Raw genomic sequence first — 6,564 nt, 5'->3', positions numbered from 1 at the left:
TTCTACAAGGCAATCCAGCTTATAGTTTATGCTTATGAAGGAAATAAATAACGATCTCCGTTTATAATGTGAAGCAACATAGACATAAAGTAGTTCAGTCCTCCTTTCTCTAGGTCTAGGCAGGGAGGTGTATCCCTGCCATTTTTTGGACTGATTTTACCTGTAGCTCGATATTCACTTCTGCGTACGGAGGATTATTCCGGATGGGGTTTTGAACCGGTTCTGTTGTGTTAAGACCAGTGCTGCTATCGAAATACACCACCGAACCGTCCCAGAATAGACCGGCGCGGGTTCAGTAGGTGACGGAATACCTCAGACTCGTAAAACATATTTCAATTTGTATTCTCATAATTCCCGCCCTCATAATAAATATCTGTTGTATGATCGCAAGAGAAAAATGTCTGAAAGGATGCTGGATCTGGCACAGTTATTACACATAGCTTAATTTTATAGAGATCTGTATAAGATCAGAACTGTATGCAAGCTTTATTCTCCACCTCGATTTTTTTCCCGAAACAATGACGATAACTACTGCTATCTTGGTTGACATAACCTCCAAAAGCGTTAGATATGAAAGAAGTGAGAGAATGAAACAATGTTTAATAATAGAAAGGAAAGATTGTTTGCATCGTTATATTGTTTTCCATTATTCTTGCAAGCTATTCTTGCTGTAGTTCATGATATTCTTCTTCTGTTGATGTATTTTATAAAAAAGTTCTTACGTACCATATAATTTAAAATTAATATTTGAAAATTTTAAATTAATTAATCACAATTTCTAAGAATTATTTTCCAAAAAAAGCAATCCTTATTGAACATTTGCAACAAAAATATTGAATAACGTGACTTTTCACTATTTGGAGAAGGAAAAGTCTTCAAACGAATGTGAATTGTACCTTAGATTAAGTTAGTTAACTAACTAAATAAGCAATACGGCCTGGCCGTTCTTCTTGAGTATAAAAAAAAAATAATTAATTCCTGAACATCAGTCGACTTTATGAAATTATGCAAAAGGATGTAAAATTTTCCCAAAGTGATGGAAATTAATAAAAACAATTAACCTTGCAAAGCAAACAGCATTCACGGCCCATTAAAATTAAACGCCATCCGCAGAATCTAATACAAGCCCAAAAGCAACACACAAATCAAACAAACAGCAAGCAAATCAAAGAACAAGAACCAGGAAAGTAAGTAGTAAAATGCGCTTTACATCGCCATGCTCGCCACCATTCATTGAAGGCGAATCCTTTCAAAATCGTACCGATTTTCCGTACTTTGCCACAACAGTTGGGGCACAGTGTCGGAGCCTGCGTTGGGCCGTATGTCCAGCCCGTGGGATTCATAACCGCAACGCCAGTGTGCGCTGTAATGTTCGCCCGTTTTTTTGTTGTTGTCGTTGCTTCTATCGCTCCCTTCGTTCGCTTGCCGTATTCGTCGGTGCAAACTGCATCTGCTGTGATTATGCACTTTGTTCGGCGCTGTTACAGGGTTGGGTCGGTTTGATCGTTGAACGTGTGCAGTTGATGGTCGTTGTTGTTTTACCGCGTCTGCCTCCGCGTCCATCCCGCACGGGCGTGTCTTTGTCGTTAGATGCAGTTGTTTTACTTGAGCACTGCTTTTGTTGCTGGCCTGCTCGCAAATTTTGGGGTATTATTTTTCCATGCGTTTTGGTATAATTTTTTTGGCCCTTTGCTGGCACGGTTGAACGCCAACTACTGGGCCGGCGACCTCACCGGTGGGAAAAGAAAGCATTTGTGCAAGATTTTCGTACTCACGGCTTCGGGTGTCCCCTGACCGGCTGTCGACTGTGCGTGGTGGCCGTGTACCTGGGGAGAATGCGCTCCCTGGTTCTGCGTACGCGCAGCGAGGCACACAGGCGAAACGCAATGGGCCCGTCCCGCGAGCGGGCATACTAAGTCTGCTTCCACTTCACCCGAGCCGGCACCGAGTTCGACACCGACCGACTGCATGTGTGCGTATGTATGTGCCCATCGTGCGGTTGCTTTTATTTATGCGTACGTTAAGATATTTCACCCTTCCATCTCGGGAGCTTTGGTTGTGGAGTTGCACAGCACAAACGCAACGCTAGGCAAAAAAAAAAAAAGGAGCGCTTGCAACGGCCAATGCACAGGATGCGCTCCCTGTGGGGAGTGCGTGTGTGTGTGCGTGTGTGTGTGTGTGCCTGGCTGTTATAAAAGGAGGGTGAAAATTAAGGCTTCAACTCCGGCATTCCACCGATCGCCGAACGCCGTTTCAATTGCACTGAATCTTTTCTATCGCATCCCTGCATTTTGCATTCATCCTTTTGCATCCTCCTGCGTTCGCCATTGCCCGGTTGTGTGTGTGTGTGTGTGTGTACTTTTTTTTTGTTGCTTAGCGGACAGCGGACAAAACAGGAAGTCATCAGTCGCGCAAACAGGCCGTCGATTGGTCGCCGGCCGGTAGTTGCAATTGCAATTGCATTTGAATAATAAACATCTTGGCCCTGGGTCGTTGTTTATTGCATCAGGATGTACACGCATTACAATTCGTTGCTGTGCATGTATCTTCGGTGTGTGTTCGAAATGATGGAACCAGGAGGAATCTTGCAGTGGGGAAGGACAAGAACGGATAAATCCAAAACCGGACACTACGACCGTTAAGTTGAGCTTGACAGGATAGCTTGCTAGTGTGGTGTGTCCTGTTTGTGCGTTCTTTCTGTATGGTTTTTTTTTCATCCCTACTGCTCCCTGGCCCGGGATATGTTTCCTGGGACCATTTTCTAACACCTCGCCGATGCAGCTGCACTTTTATGCAAATCATAAACGCAACGCACCACCACCACCATTGTGTAGCTGTGGACAAATAAATTTCCCTTTCTGTCACTGCGAGCGTTCGGAAATGAATCGCGAGCCAAGCACGAGGAGGAGGCAAATAAAAGGCCGGGGCAACGCGAGGTGGGAGGAAGAGGAAGTTCTTTGTTCGATGGGAAAAGAACTTCGCGGATCTCTGGGCAACTCTGGCAACTCGATTGTTGCCAGCCAGCATCCAAACGGGCAATAGTCGTAATCGAGTGCGTTACGCACATTATGTTGATCGGGAGCAATGCACTTTCAAGAGATGTAGCTGCAGTGCCGTCGGTTTCGTAAGTTGTTTCGACGCAGTTGTGTAATAGAATGTGACCATAAGAGGGATGTTAATTTTGCACCCGTGCAACCAACTCTTATATTATAAGAGCTGTTTTGTTGAGTTGAATTCTCCGTCTTAGATCATTTGTTGCTGGATATTTATTAATTGTTTGCTTTATTCATTCAATTTATTGATATAATTTGTTATTTTCCTGTTTTTCCTGCTCGTATTGTCGTTACAATTTCACAGGGTTATATTGATTTTGGTATAATATCGAAACGATACAAGAAATTGCAGTCTTCAATCTGGTTTTATTACGTTAATTCAGGCAAACGCTTATTGCGCAATTTGTCTGTTGATGTTGTTGGGCAGAATTTATCTTTGACTATCATTTTATCTATTTTATATTAGTTTTGTTTGCTATTTATCCATGTGTATTAGTTTGAAGAATAGGTTTATGTCATTTTGTAAGCTTAGTCCTTGAGTCACCTTTATTCAGCCCATAGTATTTGTAATTTAATAAATACAAGGAAATTAATAAAAGATATAATTCTTTATTTATCTTTTATCCAAATACCGTGACAACTGCATTAAGGAAGGTTACAATATCCAACTATTAACCATATTGGACTAGTTTAGCATTAATTTAAGGAACTAACTCTACCGTAGTTGATGCATAACTTTTGTTTATTTATTCCACAGTTCGAACCTCAAAACAAAAGGCGATTTTTTGATAAATTCACCGCTAATGAAATAAACTTTTGACACACTTTTTTTTCGAAGGTTGATGATATTTTTTTCCAAAATATTTTGTTTTATGCTGCTTGTTTGGTTGAATGTAAATAACATCCCGACTACTGCATGATATAGATATATTATCTTTCCAGTAGATTCAATATATTTGTCTCGATTTAATTTAACTTGTATCTGCATAGAACTCCTCAAATTAATTAATATTACACATATAGTATTTGCATCCTTCTATCCCTTTGTTCATACTTATACTATTGTTCATACTATCATTTTGTTTTTTTTTTAATTCATGAAGAACTACCAGTTCAAATTGTTTAAATCTATTGCTCTCTTAATCTAAAGTACAATTTTCATTCGTTTGAAGACATTTTCTTCTCCGATCAGTGAAAGGACACCTTACCCCGGGTGTTCTCAAAAGTTTAACAATAGTTTAAAATGATTAAATTAATAATCAAAGTTAATAAAAAAAGTTAAAATTGTGTAAAGATTTCCTGAAAAAAAAAAGATTAAAGGTAGAAGGAATGTTGGACACTGGTGCGAAAAAGGGTCACTTAAAGAAAAACCCGTCCAAATGTTAAACATATGGTGTGAGCATACTCTTTCGGTTTGTATTGATTTGCAACGTTTGCCAAATACTCTTGGTACGTTGAGGTTAAGGAAAGGGCAAAACCGGCATACGATGTAAAGTGTTGTACCTATTAAAACTTCGACCATTTCGCAACCTTCCCAGCAAAACACAATTAAGCTAACGGTATCGCGTACTGCATCTGTTCCTCGGGTGCATCCGTCCGCGTTTGGCAGCGTAACGCCCCGAACATTGACACATACAGACACGCAAACAATCGATAGAAGTATAATGCATCGGCACCGCCATTTACCTCTAGCCGCGGGTCGTTCCATTGCCGAGGCGTCCTTTTTGCATGGAAATCCATCACTTACGCACTTTTTCCCCAAATGGTGGTTTTTTTTGTTGTTTTTTTCATGTTGACTTCGGAAGAAAGAAACGTGTGAGGAAAAAAAAGCGATTGCCGAAAACAAAAAAAAAACGCACACGCACGCTCACACACAAGCCACACCACACATGCTCCATTCCGCGGCTCAAGAAGGGATTCGCGATCCGTGTGGAAAAGTTCAACGAACTATTCCGCTGGCTTAACGTTTCGCGCTCTTCATGGGATATGTTTTTGTTTCCTTCGCTGGTTTTTGATGTGCGTGTGCCGTGTCCTTGATGTGGTGGTGCGCAAACCGATGTGCCGGGCCAGCTTCGCCCATACTTGCGCCTACTGCGAAGTAATCCATCTTGCCGCCGCTCATTCAATATCGCAAATAATCGAACGGACGCGTCCGATAATAGGGAAGTTAATTAACATTCTGCTCGCATGAGGATCGCGTTACGATCGGCTGACATTGGATGCGTGGATGTAATCGGATGTTGCGAACCGATATAAGGCCGCCGGGATGGAGGTGCAGTACACGCCTAAAACGGGATGCACAAAAATCGTATGGACAAATTTTCACAATGCTAAGGGTAAAACGAAAGGAGTCAGAAAGAGAGAGAGAGAGAGAGAGAGAAAAAAAATAAAATAAAGGGAAGAAAATGGTTAGGTAAAAGCAATGCAACTAAGGGTAACATACCTCAATAACGAAGCAGCAAAATGCGCGCCAAAAGTGAAGCGTCTTCAAAATGTCGTCGATGCACTGCAACGCGATGCAATTGGTCTTCCGTTGCACTTTCGCACGAACGGCATGAAAGTGAACGGTCTAATAACTGGCAATAAGCGGACAGCAAGAAGAAACCAGCACCGGCAGGCACTTGTTTCGGATGCGTGATCTTGATGCAACGCTGCTACCACGTGGCGTGGGTTTGATTAATGCGGCCGTACTGATGGGGAATCATCTTTGATGAAACGAAAAGCATCGTAAAGAGAAGCTTCCATTGCTGAATTCTTAAATGAATATCTTGTCGAAAAGGTTAAGTATTATAAGCAAATATTAAGTTATTAGTTGTTTGATGAATGAATAGGCAATCGAGATTAGACAGCTGGCATCTAATTCTGTAATCTAGGAATCAATCTAGTGAGAACACATGAAAATCATTTAGAGGTTCTAGATAGCTGTTTAGAATGGCACTGGATTTAAACGACCCCAGTCTGTCTAAGACCTTTCTGCTGTGGTCAAGTTAGATCGATGGAAGAATACTGTTCAATGGAACATTTGGAGAATTAAGACAGTTTCTAGTATGGTCTAGACGATCTCACTAAAAAGACTGAATCGAAGCACTTGTAAGGCTATTCACTAGATACTTTACTCCTTGGTTGAGTTGGCGTGTGAGTGTTGCTAAATGCGTGGTCTAGAATCGTTGGAAATTTGACCGAAAAGCTATACAGGCTTTGATCAATTGCTGCTACGTAGCCATTACCTAATTTCAACACAGTTAACACACGATCATCTCACAAATGTCCACTCGCAAATGTCTTGGGAACCGTGTTTGTATAGTTAAACAATCTAGTTAAACATAATCTAGAGTTTATCTTTGCGAAGATAGAGACATTGTAATACAACTTAAAGCACACTGGAGTTACCTGCATTACGTGTTGTAAACTCTTCCTTACGTCCTGTATGTTAGTATCGGATACAAACATACAAAGAACAATGGTGCAAAAAAGCATTTTTTATGTTGTTATTTATAGAAATAATGAACAA

The sequence above is a fragment of the Anopheles marshallii genome, chromosome 2 (genome assembly GCF_943734725.1).
Source record: "Anopheles marshallii chromosome 2, idAnoMarsDA_429_01, whole genome shotgun sequence".
In the NCBI taxonomy this organism is placed as follows: domain Eukaryota; kingdom Metazoa; phylum Arthropoda; class Insecta; order Diptera; family Culicidae; genus Anopheles; species Anopheles marshallii.
The sequence above is the reverse complement of the archived record's forward strand: the minus strand, read 5'-3'. Positions refer to the sequence as shown.